The sequence below is a fragment of the Rhodnius prolixus genome, unplaced genomic scaffold, assembly GCF_049639745.1.
Source record: "Rhodnius prolixus isolate KJV_2025 unplaced genomic scaffold, Rpr scaffold_6, whole genome shotgun sequence".
Classification (NCBI taxonomy): domain Eukaryota; kingdom Metazoa; phylum Arthropoda; class Insecta; order Hemiptera; family Reduviidae; genus Rhodnius; species Rhodnius prolixus.
Window position 1 is genome coordinate 12,939,911 of NW_027411634.1, and position 22,207 is coordinate 12,962,117.

Sequence of the window (22,207 nt, forward strand, 5' to 3'; positions counted from 1 at the left end):
TCTAAAATCCATTATCAAATTTCAAAAAAATATTTCGCATAATATTTGGTCATTAATTGAATACTGTTGTGATGTATTTTTATTAGCAAATTTGAGACTGATTCTGATTAGCGTTCCTCAAACAATAAAAATACTAAATATTTTCAAATCAGATCGCTTGAACCATAAATTTCCTTACACGAAAAGAATGGATATAGTATTAAACCAAAACTCTTATCAGTGGAAAGCAGTATTTATTAGAACAAAAATTGGAAATGTCATAAAAAATTATGTCAAGAAATCAAAGAACTGCGGTTTATCTTTAAAAATCTACGAGGGTCGTTTGAAAAGTCCGTGCAAAGTCAGAGAGATAGCACAACTGGCGCGTATCGAGGTTATGTTTAGTTAGTAGCATCTCTTGGAAGAACACACACCAAGTTTCAGCCAGATCGGTCTATTTCTTTGTGTTTGGCATTCGTTTGAATCGAGGAAGTCGAGTGATTTTCAAAAAATGGACGAAAAAGAATTTCGTGTGTTGATTAAACACTACTTTATGAAAGGCAAAACGCCTCAGGAGACTAAAGAGAAGCTTGATAAACATTATGGTGACTCTGCACCTTCGATTAGAACAGTTTATAAGTGGTTTCAAAATTTTCGGAGTGGCCATATGGGCACAAGTGACGCTGAACATTCTGGACGCCCTGTTGAGGTTACTACTCCAGAAATCATTGATAAAATCCATGATATGGTGATGGATGACAGAAGAGTGAAGGTGCGTGAGATTGCTAGTGCTGTGGGCATCTCGAATGAACGGGTACATAATATTTTGCATCAACATTTGGACATGACAAAGCTATCCGCAAGATGGGTGCCGCGATTGCTCACGCTTGACCAAAAACGAAATCGTGTGAAGTGTTGCAAGGACGGTTTGCAGCTGTTCCAGAAGAATCCGCAGGACTTTAAGCGTCGTTTCGTCACTGTGGATGAAACATGGATACATCACTACACTCCTGAGACCAAAGAACAATCTAAACAATGGGTTACCAAGGGGGAATCTGCGCCAAAAAAAGGCGAAACCGTTTCTTCGGCCGGAAAGATTATGGCGACTGTCTTTTGGGATTCGCAAGGAATAATCCTCATCGACTATCTGGAAAAGGGTAAAACTATTACAGGTGCATATTATTCATCGTTATTGGACCGTTTGAAAACCGAGCTGCAAGAAAAACGCCCACGATTGGCCCACAAAAAAGTCCTTTTCCATCACGACAACGCACCAGCTCACACCTCAGCAGTTGTGGTCGCAAAATTAATGGAAATAGGGTTCCAACTCGTTTCACATCCCCCCCATTCTCCAGTCTTGGCTCTCTCGGACTACTATTTGTTCCCCAATATGAAGAAATGGCTGGCGGGAAAAAGATTTTATTCAAACGAGGAGGTGATTGCAGAAACGAATGGCTATTTTTCAGACTTGGACAAATCCTATTATTCGGAAGGGATGAACAAACTAGAGCAGCGTTGGACGAAGTGTATAAGCCTAAAAGGAGACTATGTTGAAAAATAAAAAAGGTTTACCCCAAAAAATTAAGTAGTTTTTATTTTTGCACGGACTTTTCAAACGACCCTCGTATTTAAAATTAAAATATTTGTGAGAATATCCTCTGAATATTTTCAGCTACTAATCAAAATAAATAAAATTAGCACAGGAATCAGCCGTGTGGACTGTTTGGCTCATTTTGCTAATGAAGTTGTTCACCTCAATTTTTATTTTATTTCTCCGGCTCTTTTTTCGCCAATTCTTTGCCAAATTTTGAAAGTAACCATTTATATAGGAGTGAGGAAAAGTAAAAAATTATTTAAAAAGATAAATAAATTATATTTAAAAAAAAAAAATCCGTTAAAGGATTTCCGTCAAGCACAAATAATACAATAAATCGTTATTCTTCATGACAAATGCCAAAACAAATCAAAAAAATATAAATTCGCACAATTCACTAATACAAAGAAATAAAAAGTGAGTTAAAAGTAACATCAAGTTGGTTAAAAACGTTTTTATTGCAATTTTTTTAAACTACGAGTATTTTCGCTTCTTTTTTTAGACATCGATTATGTTCACCACTTTTCCTTTACACCAAAATAATGTTTTAAAAAAATTATTTTATACTATTTTTTAAAAAGAACTTATAATCAATCTAATGTTAGTAAATTTATTTTAAAGCATAACTTAAGGGCAAATCTAAATTTGAGTAAATTTGGAGAAAAATTTATTTAATTTCCTCGTATATTTACCTAATTTAAAGTTTAAAGTTTTTGCAGCAAAATTAGGCCTAAACAGATTCTAAAACAAAGTATACTGTCATTAAATGCAGTTACCAACCTATATAAAAAAAAGAAGCTAAATATGGCGTTTTAGCACTGTGTGTTACTTTCCAAAAAAACGTTAATAGTAAACCAAAAACGAACTTCAGATATCAGAGAAGAAGATAAACAGGCCTGAAAGTATAGGGTTCATCCTCAAAGCAGAATTTAATTATTGATTAAAAATGATTATTTCCTTATTCCTATTTTCTTTAGTAATTTTACTTTGAACTTTATTGTTACTTTTGATAGGAGCTTGTTAACAAATGTATGTTTTCAAAGAATGTAAAAAACATCTTTAATTCTTAAAAGGCGTTACCGCTGGCTGCGGTAAGTGCTCCAAAACCAGCCAAGATGGCCCCCCGCAAAAATAGTACAAGTATTTATAATTTAGTGACCCTTTTTATTTTATTATTATTATTTTTTAAATTATTTAAGGCACGTCAACATCTGAGGTTATCTTTCACACGCTGTTGCGTTCAATATCAGTTTATTTTTAAGATAAGGCTCCAATCACTTAGAGACTGTGTTCTTTCATAACTAGCCCGGAGCCTTTTTTTCAGTGCACTACTAAACCTCCAGTCAGTATTCTCTCATTATAGGCAACAGTGTGCTGTAAGAAGTTCCTAAGAAGAGAAAATCGAAGGGTCAACGGCTGGATTCGAACCCAGGATCACCGCGTGGAAATCCAATATGCTAACCGCACAATCCCTAAGCTAATCCCTTCCCTGACCCTCATTATTGCTTAGAAAATAACATTCCTATCTTTTTGATTTTTTTAAATAAAATTTTGTCTTAATTCTATAAGAATTAAAAAATGGTTAAGTAATAACAAATTATTTTCATTTAAAACTTTATTATTATTATTTGGATTTCACGATCTTGCACAATAATAAACCCTACAAGAAAATACTGCAAGCATCATTAATACATCCATTATGACTTTCTTTATACGTAAGTACTTTTAAGAAGGGCTGTTATTGCACATTACAATATGCTACCTCTTTCACACTGTTGCGTTCAATATCAGTTTATTTTTAAGATAAGGCTCCAATCACTTACAGACTGTGTTCTTTCATAACTATAACATATTTCTGTTTTTCTTGTGCGAAATAATAATAGGAGTGGCTTTTTTTAATGTATTTTATTGCAAAATTTGCTTAAGTTGTGAGAATATAAATGCAGAAAACGTCAGCAAAAAACAAAAATGAAGAGGAATTTATCAGTATAGTCATCGTCCTCGATTTCTGTAAAAAATGTAATTATTTTCAAGGTGCGTTTCTCTAATTCTCGAAACTTATTGGTCATTGTAGTTCAATTTTAAATAGCAATTTGTATCCGTAGATTGATATTTGAAAGCTATAATTTATTATTAATAATAATATAAATAAAAACTTATTTTTTCAGTTGACCTCGCTAACGTTGGCGCCTGCCTATACACGTACATATGTCAATGTTCTAAATAAATGGTCAAGTCTTGTACTTTTAGTTATTTTATTGTAAAAGTTTCTTTAAAAAAATACAATCAAAGAATCAGAAATGAACTTGAGAAAACAAAACAAAAATAATTTAATAAAAAAATCTATTTTTATAACATTATGAAAAATGCTAACACCAATTTCTACTTAGAAAAAAGAGTAAAATTTGTCGTGCAACATAAATAAAATCAACTAAATATATAATAGAATATAATTCAGTTGCCAGCCCAGCTTTAACAAAAACTATCACAGCGCTTTTTAAAGCGCAACTAGTGGGACTTTGAAGTGGGTCATCAGTTCATGTAACCCATAACGGGTTATTATTAAAAATATATGTTTACATTAATGGAAAGAATGATTGGTACAATAATTTACTCTCTCTTATTATTAAGAACTACTTATTGTGAACAAGCTAAAATTTACCCACAAAAACAGAATCAATTTAAAATTTACTCCTCTATTTTAACTCAAAAAATTAAGCTTTCTGCTTAGAAATTTCTTTATTCAGACCACCGCTATTTTATAAATTTGCATACGTGTTTGTTTATTAATTTAATAGTTTAAAATTAAATTTAATGCTAACTTAAAAATTTTCTGAAATTAAAATTGTACTCACAAAAAAGGGAAAAATTCTGCAAAATGAATATATAACCTTAAAAATTGTTTTCAATGGAAAAAACACAAAATAAAATTCACGATAAACAAAAAACAAACAACACAAAATAACTGAAAAGGGAACCAAAAAAAAAAAAATCGCGTCACTTTCAAAAAATTGAAATAAATTTAAAAAAAAATGGAAGATTACACCAACTTAAACAAAAAATAAAACAAGAAAAAAAAAGAGATAGAGACAATGAAGTGAATTTATAAGTTATTTGAGTGCCTTTTATGATGCACCAGCATACTCACCACGGCCAGTGAGAGTACCCGGCAAAGACTGGCACTCTGTTTTGAAAGCAGCCGGCTTGTTAACCACGCGCCGCCGGCGGGAATGTGTGGCGCGCGCGCCAACATCCTACTACAGGCGGTGGGGACTAGTAATTACTGCGCAAGCTTTAAAAAAGTATCATTTGGTGAAAAACAAAAAAAAAGAAGCTTTTAGAAAAAGTAATATTTTTTTTCATTTATTTTTAAATTTTCTATTCGACTGACCTCCAAGTAATCGAAAGCTGGTAATACGACTACAGTTTGATGCTTTTAGAATTTAACATAAGGCTCGTAAAACGGCGTAACAGCATATTCAACAGAAAAAGTAAAAGCTGTGATTTATCCATCACTCATTTTTGCAAAAAGTTACTCAAATTAAAGTACTGCTAATTCCAAGAGGCTCGTACAAAGTATGCAAACTTTTTATTTAACTCTCACATTAAGCTTTTTAACTTTACGCTTCACCAAATTGAGTTTTAAGGCAAAATAAACTTTTTTTGGTGGGCTTACTATCTGAAGTTGGAATTGATTAGTTGGGACTTGACTTTAGAAATTTATTTTTCCTGGGAGAGGTGAAATGATTTTTAAGAAAATATTTGACTTTCTATTAGATTCCAAAAGATTTTCCACTGGTTGAGCAAATTGTACGTTGGTTGGTGAATTTTAAATTTGTCGCTCTTTTCTCTAAAAATTTTTCTACGAAACATTCTCAATGGGGAGATGATTTTTTTATTTTTTGAGAGATTGGACTTCTCCTCTTTAAAATGGCACTTCAGCATTTTCTGTTAAGGATTAACCGCCTCACAATATAAAGAAATGACATCAAAACCTCGCTGACATACCATTCTTGAACGAAATCTTGTTAACCAATTGGAAATGTGAATTTATAGAAATGATACGGCTAAAATTTTGCATTAAAACATTGGCGTACTCTTAATATATTTGTAATAATCACTTGCCAACCTGGGAGCAGGCCATCTCAGACGGAATGAGTGCTGGTTGCTCAGTCGGAACTGCAGTAATCCTCAATCTCCCATCTCTTCATCTAGCTAATGAAGGGAGCCATCCTCAGAATATCTGGGAATCGGACTTCTAAAGTACTGGTTCCCTCTCCATGTAAATACTATTTCCTAGTTAAGGGTTACTTGGAGCTATACACCCTAGAAAGCCTTCGTAAATCTTAGTTAATGGAGGATATACCTTTCTTGGAGGAGAGGGAAGTTAAGACTAACTGTAGCAAGACTATGATGCCTTGGCTGTGTAAGCAAAGAGACCCTGTGCTTGGGTAGAAATCAGATTACTCTGGATTACAGGCCTATACACGGGGCACGGTAGGTTCAGGAAGCATCTGCGCGCAAGGTGTGGGCTTATTAGCTTGGAACCATTGTGCAGATTATGATGTCAGGAAGAGGAGGAAACGGCCTTTCACCTGCTGTTCGATTGCGTCGCTATGAAACCTTTGGAACGCTGAGGCTGAAAGAGATAGTAGCGCAAAAAGAACTAGTAGGGAAAGTCTTCAACCTCTTTAGGAGGAGAGGGTTCGCTTACTAGAGCTAAGAAGGGGCTGGCACCAGGTCCGGATTTAGATGAAAGGAGGCCCTAGGCTATTCCACTTATTGAGGCCCTTTCACCTCCCATTTTTAAGTTTGTAAATTACATGAGAGATAATAAAATACATCACTACTGTGATACAGGGTGAACCAGTAAGTATTGTCCATAGGCCTACTGTGTGTAGTACATCTAAAGTGGAGTTCAAAGACGTATTGGCCAACTTCATATTTTCCACTGTTCTTGAGTGACGTCACTATAATTTTTTTTTTTTTAATCATCACTTATTTTTTGCAATAAAAATGTTATTACTCAGAAAGTTTAAGTCCAAATTCGCGGTTAGAAGGACAGATACATTTTCTAAAAATTGACACCATTTCGAAGCATAAGTTATTCTCCAAACAGCCTCAATCTTCCTCCTGGATACTGGAAAAATAAAAGTAATCGAAATTTTTGAAGAAAACTCATTAGGCCCTTATGGGGATCATTATCTCGACCTAGGTGCTGGCACTTTTTTTGTAAAAGTTTCCTTGCCTAATGGGCATTCAAACGGTATATCATTTTCCAGGATTCCTTTTATCTTCGTATGAGAAATTACGTTTGTTTTTACAAGAAAACGTGTTCACGAGCACCTAAACAGTGTTAGTTTATCAAGTTGTTTAATTCATTGAAAATGGACCAGTAGTCAGTTTTTAAAGTAGATTGTCTTAAAATAAGGAAGTCAAAGGTTACAAATTGCACTTCAAAAATTTACTTCTGATATCTCTGAAATATTTGAGAAAATGTTAGGGAATATTTTAAACAAATACTGATTTTACAATCGAAGGTATACTGGTTCACCCTGTATATCAATATTTTAAATGTTAATATAATATAATATGTTATGCAAATATTTGCATTAAAATGTTTCTCTCTCTCTTTAGAATAGTGTAATTTTAATTTTGCTAACAATTTGAATGTAGGCCTCTCTTGATCTTGAGGCCCTAGGCTGAAGCCTAGTTAGCCTATAGGAAAATCCGGCCCTGGCTGGCACAATAAGTCTTTTGTGGCTGCGATGCAGTGGGGGCGTAGGTCCCGTCCCATCTATTATCTTATCTTATCTTAAGACTAAGCGTAGCAAAAAACTATTCCAATCAGTTGTCTCCCGTCCCTCCCTGGAAATGACCAAGATAATCTGTGGGGCTACTAGGTTTTGAGGCGGAATAAAAAGCCCGGGGCTTAGAACACTGATAACTAGGGAACGGATTCGTATGTATTTACATATTTTTTTCTAGGCAATTTACAGACGTTTTTCAACTAGAAGTATTCATACTGACACTTTTTAAGCCGTTTGAGTCTACTTTTATTTCACATATTTCCACATATTTGGATGTTATCGCATATTTATACATATTTGATTAAAATAAATAAATATTTCTACATATTTAATCAAAATATGTACATATTTTTTCATATTTTTCATTTTGGGCATATTTTCATAATTGGGAGGTGGTTGACAGGAACTGTGAACCACAGACTGTAGGGCTGTGAATCACAGTGGGTACAATGGTTATTGTAATTTACACAGAATGCTGCTAAACAGTGACGGGCACTTGTTAGTTCTTTGAAGTTGTCTGACGTTGTCTGTTCTTTCAGCTCGTTCGTTGAAATGTCCAATTCATTCCGTTCGGTCACTTAGTGTATTCTTTTCTGGGTGAAATGCCACGAACATCGGCCTCAAACAAACAACTGGTTGCAAAATATCTTCGCGAGTTTCCAGCAGAACTTTTTCGAAGTGATGGAGACATTTTGTACTGCACAGCTTGTGACAAGCGCGTTTCTTGCTCTCAACGTTCCCAAGTCACCCAATATATTGCCACCGGATCGCACATAGAGAATAAAAACAGAAAGAAAGAGAGGACGTCCTATCAAGCCTTCCTTACATCTCCATCATCAAGTAAGTCTACTCTGAGTACAGATCTGTGTCGGGCTTTGGTTAGAGCAGATATCCCTTTCCACAAACTTAAAAATCCTCATTTCAAAGGATTTTAGTCGTTACAAGTCCATCTTACGCCCAGATCGTCGTCACTTTACGTTCCAACATTTGAAATTTCATGTGGTTGCAAACAATTTTGAAGAGTGAAGTTTTCAAAATTGAAAATTTAACACATCTTTTTATAAATAGTAAAAATGTTCTTTGTTGTATAAATCATTATAACTTGTAAAAACAAATTATTTTGTTCCTAATAAATTATTATAAATTGTAAAAATGTTCTTTTCTTGTATAAATAATTATAACTTGCCCCCCCCAAAAAAAATCCATTTTCATAAAAAAAAAATGTCCATTTTACTTAAATATTCCAGAAAATATTTTAAGAAAATCACATATTTTCCACATAATTGACGAAAATAAATGCATATTTTAATTAAATATTTGGCATTTTTAAATACATAAAAATCCGTTCCTTACTGATAACATTTGGAATATCTAGGAAGGTTATATTCCTAGAAGGTGCATTCTCCGTAACTAATCACTCGATGTGTATTTTGGCTCCATTTATTTTTAATATCTTCCTTAACTATTAGGAGGTAACAATGAAGATTATTTTAAGGTAATGTATAGAAATATAAAACGCTAAATAAAACTATCCAAATAGAAAGAAAGAACAACGTCTTCGCTTCAATAAAGGAAATGTCTGCAAGGAACATGAAGATAAATTATTACGATGATTTCAATATTGGATATATAAATCCCAACGTTATAATCTATCTAAATAATAAATTCAGCTATTGTCTTATACATTGGGGAAAAACAGAATTAATCTTTCACATTTCCATTATTAATGACATCAATATATGAATAATTCTATATTATGACCTTTTCTCTTTTTTTAGTTGGTAGAGGAAACAAAAATTATCGAAGTAATAAATGAACAAGGAAAATTTTTTTAACCGGAAAAGCGTCATATTTATCAATTTTTAACGAACAAATAAAAACAATGTTAAAAAAGTTTTTCTTCTGTTCAGAATAATTTACAATTCAACTGATCTAACCGTTGAGGGTTCATTAATCTTAGCCCACCATAAATTATTAATTTTATTTTTCAAAATTAACAAACTGACTGTTAAAGGGGCGAAAAATATTGTCTAATCGATTGATAGATCCCTTCGATAGTTAAGAAAAAGAAGGAAGGTTAAGGTTGGGTTTTGGTTGAGGAGTGTGAGCTTTGTTGATGTGTATTTTGTTTAATAAAAAAAAAAATAGTTGTGATATAGTTGTTTATTTTATTCTTATTTTTGTTTGAACATTTTCAACTCTTCCCTGACTGTGAGTTAACATTATTTCAGAAGTGGGATTACGGATTACTTATTACTTATTACTGATTACTTATTACTCATTACTGACTACGTATGTATATGTGTTTACCAATTGACTTTTACAGTTAAATTGTTTCTGGTGCCAGTAAATCTTCAGGCAGGTAATTAGATACTTTTGTTGATAAATTTATAAATTCGTTAGAGGTATATATAGTTGAAAAAAAAAAAAAAAAAAAAAAAATATATATATAATAATAATAACAATAATAATAATTAAATAGAAAAATAAATAAAAATAATTAAATGAAGATGGAAAACTGTGGAGGCTGTAAAAACAAAATAGATGAGGGTGAACCATCTATATTGTGTGATGGAAAGTGTAGCCTTTGGTGGCACAGTAAATGTATTCCTGGCATGACGGAGGTGAAATTGAAAGTACTTGCTAGTCCGGAAGTGTTGTGGCTTTGTCCGCACTGTATCACGGTAAAAGATGAGCATGAAAATAAGGATTTACTTCGCATATTAGTAAATCAGCAAAATATTCTGACTCAACTTGTGGAGCGAAGACCTGACGTACAAATCATGCCAGACCTTAACAAAGAAATACCTCAATTTGAGGGTACTGAGGTAACAAGCGGTGCAAAAGACTGGTTGCGTACGATTAATGGCGTTGGTAAAATTCATGGATGGACTGAGGGTATGAAATTTGAAATTGCTAGAGTTCACCTAGCGGGACCTGCCAAATTCTGGTACCTGAGAAGAGAGTTTAAGGACTGGAAAGATTTTGAAAGACAATTTAACAGTACTTTCGTTCGTGAATGCGACAAAGTTGATCGTTGGAAGAAAATGTACGATAGAATGCAATACCGAAATGAGTCCGCAGTGGAATACTTCCATGAGAAGATATATTTATGCTCAGGCTTAGACCTACCATTCGCCGAAGTAAAGAAATTAATGCTTGAAGGACTATGGTCTCGGGATGTAGCTAATCATTTACTCATGAAAGAGCATAAAAATGAAGACGAGCTATTGGAGTCACTTGTAGCCTTGGAGAAATTGACTAAGGTTAGGGAAGAGCGTGAGAGAAAAGAGAGAAGCGTTAGAGACAGTGTTGGAACAAGTCGAAGGAACAAAGATGGGCCGCCATTTAAAGTGGGTTCCGTGACAGATAAGGCTGTGGCCAAGCCACAAACAATTAGATGCTACCGATGTGGCGGTACTGGTCATTTTTCGAACAATTGCACGAAGACCGAATCAAAGTGCTACAATTGTGGAGAAGTAGGACACATCTCTAGGGATTGCCCTTCACCCAAAAGAGAGAAAATATGCCACAAGTGCAAGAAAATCGGGCACTTAAAGGCTGACTGTCCAGAAAAGGCATTATTAACCAGGATGCCACAAAACGATTTCGTCGAAAGGTATAAAAAAGAAGCTGTAATTGATGATTGCTACAAAGTAGATTCTTTTATTGATACAGGCAGCAGTGTTTGTATAATGAGGGCGAGTACCGCGCTTCGTTGCAGAGTGCATATTACGCCGTGTGAAGCTCCTGTCTATGGCTTTGGTGAAGGCTCTGTGTCGTACGCCTTGGGGAAAGCTGTTGTAAAGCTTTCTATTGATGATGTTCATGTTCAAGGTACGGAATTGTTCATTGTAGCCGACGGATGCCAACCATATGATCTGATTGTTGGTAGAAATTGGACTGAGGCTCCCGAAGTAGAAATGGTGAAACTCGGAAACAAGGTCAGCTTCGGAAAGTCAGGCAGATTTCCTTTCTTAGAAATAGAATTACAGGAGAAGATTCGCAGCCAAGTAGTGGCCACAAAACCAGTAGAGGTGCCTGCCAAGAGCTGCATGTTTATAGAAGCCAGGGTAGATAATCTCCATTTGCAAATACCTATCACCAACCATTCGGAGAATGAGAAGCAGATTGTGGAAGGACAAGTGATTGCCAGAAATGCAGAAGTTGGGGTGAACAAGATAAGCGAAGATATAGTAAAACCAAGGAAGCCGTTGACGGAAGAGCAGCTAAATATATCCGAGACACTGACTGCAGAAGAACGAGAAGAATTAATTGTTCTATTGAATGAATACCGCGATTGTTTTGCAATTGATATCACTGAGTTGGGAACTGCGAGGTGCGACCCTATGGACATACAACTGAAGCCTGGAAGTCAACCTCCATGCTGTAAACCATATAGAACCAGTTGGGGTGAGAGACAGGAAATAAAACGAATTGTTCAGGAATGGAAAGAAAACGGAATAGCTGAGGAGACGAAATCGGCTTTCACAAGCCCAGTACTACTTATAAAAAAGAAGTCGGGAGAGTATAGACTTGTGGTGGACTATCGCAAGTTGAACGAGCTGACGGTCAAGCAGACTTTTCCCATGCCGCATCTAGACGAGATTCTAGAACGATTAGCCGGGAGCAAGATGTTCACCGTTTTGGATCTGGCCCACGGTTATCTACAGGTGCCCCTCTCCGACCAAGCGAAGGAGAAAACGGCCTTCGTCACACCAGATGAAACAGGACAATTTAAAAAGATGGTATTTGGGCTCATGAACGCGCCTTATGAGTTTACGAGGGCGATGAATGCGATTCTAGGACCATTGAAAAACTCAGTGGCTGTCTGTTATATGGACGATCTCTTAGTTCCGGCGAGAGATTATGATGACATGAAGGAGCGACTTCGTCAAATATTAGAGGCGTTGAGAAAGGGAGGTCTAACGTTGAAACCCTCCAAATGTCAATTCGCTATGCCAGAGGTGACATACCTCGGATTACTGCTATCCAGTGATGGTGTGCGACCTGGAATCCAGAAAATGGAGGCGGTTACACAGTACCCCCCGCCGCGAAATGTACACGATGTGCGACGATTCATTGGATTGGTAAGCTATTTTAGGAGATTCATTCCCGATTTCGCAAGGATGGCTGAACCGATTACTAGGCTGACAAAGAAGAAGGAAGAATTCAGCTGGAAAGAAGAGCAAGATCAAGCCTTTATTATGTTAAAGGAGAAAATAACTAGTGCTCCAGTTTTAGCCTTATACGATCCTAAGAGGTACACTGAACTACATACGGATGCGTCAGCGAGTGGATTAGCAGGAATGTTGTTTCAGCAAGGGGACGACAAGCTCATGCATTTGGTGTACTGCATAAGCAAAAAGACCAGTGAGGCGGAAAGTCGTTACCATTCCACCAAGCTGGAATTAATGGCCATCGTCTGGTGTCTAGACAGATTAAGAGTCATGTTGTTGGGAATAAAGGTAACGGTGATAACCGACTGTCAGGCATTGGTGTATTTAAATGCAAATAAAACGAAGAGTTCACAAGTTGCCAGATGGTTCGACCTACTCCAAGAGTACGATGTGGAGGTCAAACATCGCCCAGGTGAAAGGATGGCGCACGTAGACGCGCTGAGTAGAGCTGCGGTGGAGCCGGCAGATGATGTAATGGAGACCATAATAGAGTCGAGACTGGAAGTGATGTTGGCGCTCTCCGAAGAAGATCATGTGATGGCGATGCAGTACGGGGATAAGGACTTAAAGGACCTCATAGAGGATCTCAAAACCAAACCCGAAGAAAGATCCGCCGAACAGAATCGAAGAGTACAAGAATTTAGCCTTAGGAACGGTATGTTGTACCAAAAGGATAAGACAGATGGAATTTATCGTTGGGTTGTCCCGAAAGCGATGCGGAAAAGTTTGGTGGTGAAGTTCCACGACCTCGCTGGGCATTTCTCCATAGATAGAACGATTCAAAAAATTAAGGAGCGATACTTCTTCCCAAAGATGAGACGCTATGTACGTTTTCACATTCGGAATTGTCCGGAATGCGTATTATATAAAACTGCCAGAGGAAAACAGCCAGGTAAATTACACCCGATCACGCCAGGAAAGCGACCGTTCAGTACGATAAACTTAGATCATGTGGGACCGTTGGTACGAAGTACTAAAGGGAAGCGACACATTTTGGTGATAATTGACAATTTAACCAAGTACACGAAATTGTATCCAGTGGCAGATACCTCAGCTGCTCAAGTGTTGAACAGTGTAAAATCGTTTGTGTTAAACTATGGGTTGCCGGATCGGATTATCACCGATCGTGGCACTTGCTTTACATCCAAGCAGTTTGAAACCTACTGCATCACGAATGGCATTAATCATATCTTAACATCAGTGCGACATCCACAGGCAAACGGCCAGGTGGAGAGAGTGAATGCTACTTTACTACCAGTAATTCAAGTCTCTATGATGAAGGAGAGAACATGGGATAAGAAGTTGGAGGAAGTGGAAAGTCATCTGAATAATGCCATGAAGAAGACTACAGGGATCTCGCCCTTTCAAACCTTGTTTGGTTACAAACCGAGTTTTGTAGATGGTGCTTTGAGAACTCTCACTCAACAGTCCGAGAGTGAAAGAAGAGATGTAGGGGAACTCCAGTGCGAAGTGAGGAGGCGAATAGAAGAAGAACACAAGCGTTGGAGAGAAAAATACGACCAACACCACACCACCGTGAAGTACAATATTGGGGACATTGTGTTCTTACGTAGACCACCTATCCCGACGGGTGAACCAACCAAGCTCCAGATAAAGTTCAAAGGACCTCTAGTGGTTACCGCCGTGTTACCAGGGGATACGTACCGTGTAATGTCGTTGAGAAACGAAGTCGGTGCCACCTATGCAACAGTGGCTCTTGTGAGCTTGCTAAAGGGCTTTGGAGGACGAGAGAATAAAGAAGATGAAGAACTAGCTGGGAGCGAAACAGACATTGAAAGTAAGGCGGGTGAAGCGATGGGGATTGAGGAAGAATCGAACTCTCAGTTAAACGTAGGGACCCCGCGCTTACCTCAACAACAAGAAGCGCCTGCCAAGGGGAAAGAAGAAGACCGCGGTTCGAGTGATCGCAGGAGAAGCCAACGGAAGAGGAGACGACCTAGGAGGTATAGTGAGTAATAGGCCATTAGGGACATCACGAGGCTAATTGAGGACAATTAGCGGGCAGGATGGCCGAATGTTAAAGGGGCGAAAAATATTGTCTAATCGATTGATAGATCCCTTCGATAGTTAAGAAAAAGAAGGAAGGTTAAGGTTGGGTTTTGGTTGAGGAGTGTGAGCTTTGTTGATGTGTATTTTGTTTAATAAAAAAAAAAATAGTTGTGATATAGTTGTTTATTTTATTCTTATTTTTGTTTGAACATTTTCAACTCTTCCCTGACTGTGAGTTAACATGACTGGCCATGAGAAAATACATGTACATGAAACTGAGTAATGAAAAAGATATTGAGTTGGCGAAAGCGGGCTCTTCGACTTGATATTGGGTAAGCACAGAGCCAGGAATCAAATGGTTAGGAATAAAAGAAATGTTATATGAGAAGGCAACATGCTTAACTGGTGCGCCTAGACAAATATTTATAGAACGGTAAGGACTGCGTCGAAGATTAGAAGAGGAGTTCTAAGTAACCTGACAAGTACCAGTGCGCTCAATACTCGTTCAAAATAAAGATTATTTTGCAGGGTCAAGTGGCAACAGTGTAATATGAGTAGACTATGGAGTTTGTAAGACATTACCTTTCCTTAAGAGGGACTTGTGATTCGAAGGGACGACTTTATTAACTTGAAGGATATGAAAAGCTATGAAAACGGGACGTGTGAAGATTGAATGTAAGAGTTGGAAGAATATTATGGGTTTTCTATCGATTAGGATAGAGGATATCTGATATCTAGGTTATCCTACTCCTTTAGGCACTCGCCCTAGGAAGAAATAAATATTCTAGTTATTTGTAATAATAACATAAACAATAAATTTACTTCAATTAACTATACAGCATGTGGGAGTCTAATGCATTCGCTCGTAGGAGAATAATGGAATCAGCATGAATGTTTGATTGCACTGGCGTTACAAGTGTTGACCACGCCTTAAAACACATGCAAGCAACGTTATAGACTCCTAGATCCATTTAAAATTATTTTAGGAAAGAAATTAAGTGGACAAATATGGATTATTGTTATTATTATTATTAATTTCAAGAGAGTATATACGAGGGTCGTTTGAAAAGTCCGTGCAAAAATAAAAACTACTTAATTTTTGGGGGTAAACCTTTTTTATTTTTCAACATAGTCTCCTTTTAGGCTTATACACTTCGTCCAACGCTGTTCTAGTTTGTTAATCCCTTCCGAATAATAGGATTTGTCCAAGTCTGAAAAATAGCCATTCGTTTCTGCAATCACCTCCTCGTTTAAATAAAATCTTTTCCCCGCCAGTCATTTCTTCATATTGGGGAACAAACAGTAGTCCGAGGGAGCCAAGTCTGGAGAATAGGGGGGATGTGAAACGAGTTGGAACCCTATTTCCATTAATTTTGCGACCACAACTGCTGAGGTGTGAGCTGGTGCGTTGTCGTGATGGAAAAGGACTTTTTTGTGGGCCAATCGTGGGCGTTTTTCTTGCAGCTCGGTTTTCAAACGGTCCAATAACGATGAATAATATGCACCTGTAATAGTTTTACCCTTTTCCAGATAGTCGATCAGGATTATTCCTTGCGAATCCCAAAAGACAGTCGCCATAATCTTTCCGGCCGAAGGAACGGTCTTCGCCTTTTTTGGCGCAGATTCCCCCTTGGTAACCCATTGTTTAGATTGTTCTTTGGTCTCAGGAGTGTAGTGATGTATCCATGTTTCATCCACAGTGACGAAACGACGCTTAAAGTCCTGCGGATTCTTCTGGAACAGCTGTAAACCGTCCGTGCAACACTTCACACGATTTCGTTTTTGGTCAAGCGTGAGCAATCGCGGCACCCATCTTGCGGATAGCTTTGTCATGTCCAAATGTTGATGCAAAATATTATGTACCCGTTCATTCGAGATGCCCACAGCACTAGCAATCTCACGCACCTTCACACTTCTGTCATCCATCACCATATCATGGATTTTATCAATGATTTCTGGAGTAGTAACCTCCACAGGGCGTCCAGAACGTTCAGCGTCACTTGTGCCCATATGGCCTCTCCGAAAATTTTGAAACCACTTATAAACTGTACTAATCGAAGGTGCAGAGTCACCATAATGTTTATCAAGCTTCTCTTTAGTCTCCTGAGGCGTTTTGCCTTTCATAAAGTAGTGTTTAATCAACACACGAAATTCTTTTTCGTCCATTTTTTGAAAATCACTCGACTTCCTCGATTCAAGCGAATGCCAAACACAAAGAAATAGACCGATCTGGCTGAAACTTGGTGTGTGTTCTTCCAAGACATGCTACTAACTAAACATAACCTCGATACGCGCCAGTGGTGCTATCTCTCTGACTTTGCACGGACTTTTCAAACGACCCTCGTAAACAGAACTAGTACAGAAGACACTTCAACCTTAGATGTAACGATGTAAAAAATATGATCATTGTCAACAAGCATAAGCCCTGAAAATGGCCTAAATGAAATGAATAATACACCTACAATTGATGTGTGTAAATCCCTCAAAAAAACCTTTTTGTTTGGTCAATATTTCTTCTAAATAAGAATTCCATAATTCACTATATAATCTACTCGATATTTGACACAGATCAATTAATTAAAATTACCTTTTCCTATTCAAGATACTTTTAGAATGTTTAATTAAAAATCTGCACGAATAGAACGCTTCTTCTATCGTTGATTAACAAGCATTAATAATAAAAATGAAGAAAAATAAAAGAACAACATATTAAACGTATGATACAGTCGACATAAAATGTTTTGTCTGAAATTATGCGGGTAATAATAATTGTAGAGGCTTAAAATTATAAGCAATAATATTAGCACTTTTAGATTAGACCAGACAGTTTTCACTGAACTTGTGCAAAGTGAAAACATTCTTTTATAACATAAACTAAATCAATTATTCATCAAATATTTTTAAAATTTAGATATCTACGTCCTTGGGCCTTCTCAGTGCATTACTGGCGTCCGGACCGTGAATACCAGAGTTGGGCAATGATTAAAAAAAAAAAATTAAATTCTAAATTTAATTGATTATATTTTTTAATTGATTAAATTTATTTTTAATTTTAATCAGAATTTAATCGGCGAATTTAAACGTAATTTTAATCATATGACAATTATTTAATCATCAGATTTAATCGTTAATCAAACTAATTTAATCATCCACTTTTATGGCATTTCAACCAATGGTTCGAACCACGTTTCGGCGAGGCCCTTTTTCTAAGCGCCTTCAAGAAATACTTTACGGTTAATTTTTGCAGACTTGGACTTCTTCACGAGTCACTAGACCAGTGGTTCTTAACCTTTTCATAGACGTGGAACACAATTATATGTATATATTTCTCTCGCGGAACACTAACAATAAATAATTTGAAATTCAGTATTTAGCAAGAACTTAAAATTAAATTCAAATTAAAAAAAAAGGAACAATTTCTTGTTTTCGTATCTTTCCTAAGTTTCTAAATTTCAATACGTGGTTCACAGTGGAAGATATAGAACGGCCATAATTTTACAGAATTTCATGACCCAAAAAATTTTCAACCCTTTAAATCTTCTACATTTATAGATCTGTGCACAAAATAACTATAGTTTATAATTGAGAAAAACAAAGTGCACAAGATAACAAAATTTCATAAGAATACGAGGTTCACAGTGGAGATATAGAACGGCCATAATTTTACAGAATTTCATGACCCAAAAAATTTTCAACCCTTTATATCTTCTACATTTATAGATCTGTGTACAAAATAACTATAGTTTATAATTGAGAAAAACAAAGTGTACAAGAGAACAAAATTCCATATCAATACGTGGTTCACAGTGGGAGATATAGAACGGCCATAATTTTACAGAATTTCATGACCCAAAAAATTTTCAACCCTTTATATCTTCTACCTTTTTAGATCTGTGCACAAAATAACTATAGTTTGTAATTGAGAAAAACAAAGTGTACAAGAGAACAAAATTCCATATCAATACGTGGTTCACAGTGGGAGATATAGAACGGCCATAATTTTACAGAATTTCATGACCCAAAAAATTTTCAACCCTTTATATCTTCTACATTTATAGATCTGTGCACAAAATAACTATAGTTTATAATTGAGAAAAACAAAGTTTACAAGAGAACAAAATTTCATACGAATACGTGGTTCACAGTGGGAGATATAGAACGGTCATAATTTTACAGCATTTCATGACCCAAAAAATTTTCAACCCTTTATATCTTCTACCTTTTTAGATCTATGCACAAAATAACTATAGTTTATAATTGAGAAAAACAAAGTGTACAAGAGAACAAAATTTCGTACGAATACGTGGTTCACAGTGGGAGATAGAGAACGGCCATAATTTTACAGAATTTCATGACCCAAAAAATTTTCAACCCTTTATATCTTCTACATTTATAGATTTGTGCACAAAATAACTATAGTTTATAATTGAGAAAAACCAAGTGTACAAGAGAACAAAATTCCATATCAATACGTGGTTCACAGTGGGAGATATAGAACGGCCATAATTTTACAGAATTTCATGACCCAAAAAATTTTCAACCCTTTATATCTTCTACATTTATAGATTTGTGCACAAAATAACTATAGTTTATAATTGAGAAAAACAAAGTGTACAAGAGAACAAAATTTCATACGAATACGCGGTTCACAGAGGAGATATAGAACGGCCATAATTTTACAGAATTACATGACCCAAAAAATTTTCAACCGTTTATATCTTCTACATTTATAGATCTGTGCACAAAATAACTATAGTTTGTAATTGAGAAAAACAAAGTGTACAAGAGAACAAAATTTCGTACGAATACGTGGTTCACAGTGGGAGATAGAGAACGGCCATAATTTTACAGAATTTCATGACCCAAAAAATTTTCAACCCTTTATATCTTCTACATTTATAGATTTGTGCACAAAATAACTATAGTTTATAATTGAGAAAAACCAAGTGTACAAGAGAACAAAATTCCATATCAATACGTGGTTCACAGTGGGAGATATAGAACGGCCATAATTTTACAGAATTTCATGACCCAAAAAATTTTCAACCCTTTATATCTTCTACATTTATAGATTTGTGCACAAAATAACTATAGTTTATAATTGAGAAAAACAAAGTGTACAAGAGAACAAAATTTCATACGAATACGCGGTTCACAGAGGAGATATAGAACGGCCATAATTTTACAGAATTACATGACCCAAAAAATTTTCAACCGTTTATATCTTCTACATTTATAGATCTGTGCACAAAATAACTATAGTTTGTAATTGAGAAAAACAAAGTGTACAAGAGAACAAAATTCCATATCAATACGTGGTTCACAGTGGGAGATATAGAACGGCCATAATTTTACAGAATTTCATGACCCAAAAAATTTTCAACCCTTTATATCTTCTACATTTATAGATTTTCTGTGCACAAAATAACTATAGTTTATAATTGAGAAAAACAAAGTGTACAAGAGAACAAAATTTCGTACGAATACGTGGTTCACAGTGGGAGATATAGAACGGCCATAATTTTACAGAATTTCATGACCCAAAAAATTTTCAACCCTTTATATCTTCTACCTTTTTAGATCTGTGCACAAAATAACTATAGTTTATAATTGAGAAAAACAAAGTGTACAAGAGAACAAAATTTCGTACGAATACGTGGTTCACAGTGGGAGATAGAGAACGGCCATAATTTTACAGAATTTCATGACCCTAAAAATTTTCAACCCTTTATATCTTCTACATTTATAGATTTCTGCACAAAATAACTATAGTTTATAATTGAGAAAAACAAAGTGTACAAGAGAACAAAATTTCATACGAATACGCGGTTCACAGAGGAGATATAGAACGGCCATAATTTTACAGAATTACATGACCCAAAAAATTTTCAACCGTTTATATCTTCTACATTTATAGATCTGTGCACAAAATAACTATAGTTTATAATTGAGAAAAACAAAGTGTACAAGAGAACAAAATTTCATACGAATACGTGGTTCACAGTGGGAGATATAGAACGGCCATAATTTTACAGAATTTCATGACCCAAAAAAATTTCAACCCTTTATATCTACTACATTTATAGATTTGTGAAACAAAATAACTATATTTTATAATTGAGAAAAACAAAGTGTACAAGAGAACAAAATTTCATAAGAATACGAGGTTCACAGTGGAGATAAAGAACGGCCATAATTTTACAGAATTTCATGACCCAAAACATTTTCAACCCTTTATATCTTCTACATTTATAGATCTGTGCACAAAATAACTATAGTTTGTAATTGAGAAAAACAAAGTCTACAAGAGAACAAAATTCCATATCAATACGTGGTTCACAGTGGGAGATATAGAACGGCCATAATTTTACAGAATTTCATGACACAAAAAATTTTCAACCCTTTATATCTTCTACCTTTTTAGATCTGTGCACAAAATAACTATAGTTTGTAATTGAGAAAAACAAAGTGTACAAGAGAACAAAATTCCATATCAATACGTGGTTCACAGTGGGAGATATAGAACGGCCATAATTTTACAGAATTTCATGACCCAAAAAATTTTCAACCCTTTATATCTTCTACATTTATAGATCTGTGCACAAAATAACTATAGTTTATAATTGCGAAAAACAAAGTGTACAAGAGAACAAAATTTCATACGAATACGTGGTTCACAGTGGGAGATATAGAACGGTCATAATTTTACAGCATTTCATGACCCAAAAAATTTTCAACCCTTTATATCTTCTACCTTTTTAGATCTGTGCACAAAATAACTATAGTTTATAATTGAGAAAAACAAAGTGTACAAGAGAACAATATTTCGTACGAATACGTGGTTCACAGTGGGAGATAGAGAACGGCCATAATTTTACAGAATTTCATGACCCAAAAAATTTTCAACCGTTTATATCTTCTACATTTATAGATCTGTGCACAAAATAACTATAGTTTATAATTGAGAAAAACAAAGTGTACAAGAGAACAAAATTTCATGCGAATACGTGGTTCACAGTGGGAGATATAGAACGGTCATAATTTTACAGAATTTATGACCCAAAAAATTTTCAACCCTTTATATCTTCTACATTTATAGATCTGTGCACAAAATAACTATAGTTTATAATTGAGAAAAACAAAGTGTACAAGAGAACAAAATTTCATACGAATACGTGGTTCACAGTGGGAGATATAGAACGGCCATAATTTTACAGAATTTCATGACCCAAAAAATTTTCAACCCTTTATATCTTCTACATTTATAGATCTGTGTACAAAATAACTATAGTTTATAATTGAGAAAAACAAAGTGTACAAGAGAACAAAATTTCATACGAATACGTGGTTCACAGTGGGAGATATAGAACGGTCATAATTTTACAGAATTTCATGACCCAAAAAATTTTCAACCCTTTAAATCTTCTACATTTATAGATCTGTGCACAAATAACTATAGTTTGTAATTGAGAAAAACAAAGTGTACAAGAGAACAAAATTCCATATCAATACGTGGTTCACAGTGGAAGATATAGAACGGCCATAATTTTACAGAATTTCATGACCCAAAAAAATTTCAACCCTTTATATCTACTACATTTATAGATTTGTGCACAAAATAACTATAGTTTATA

The 22,207-nt window shown here is 35.4% G+C and overlaps 1 protein-coding gene across 5 annotated transcripts in view; it reads right to left on the reverse strand.

The window, feature by feature from the left end:
- LOC141460024 (atrial natriuretic peptide receptor 1) overlaps positions 1 to 22,207 on the reverse strand; it is a 716,933-nt gene that overhangs the window by 672,823 nt on the left and 21,903 nt on the right. For 2 of the 5 annotated variants that reach the window (XM_074139629.1, XM_074139631.1), the window contains exon 1: positions 4,722 to 4,807. The exons of 1 other annotated variant lie outside the window; for it this stretch is intronic. The gene's annotated coding sequence lies outside the window, so the exon portion shown is untranslated. Of the gene's footprint in view, positions 1 to 4,428; positions 4,808 to 22,207 lie in introns of those variants that run through there. 2 more of the 5 variants (XM_074139627.1, XM_074139628.1) reach the window with 1 other exon arrangement.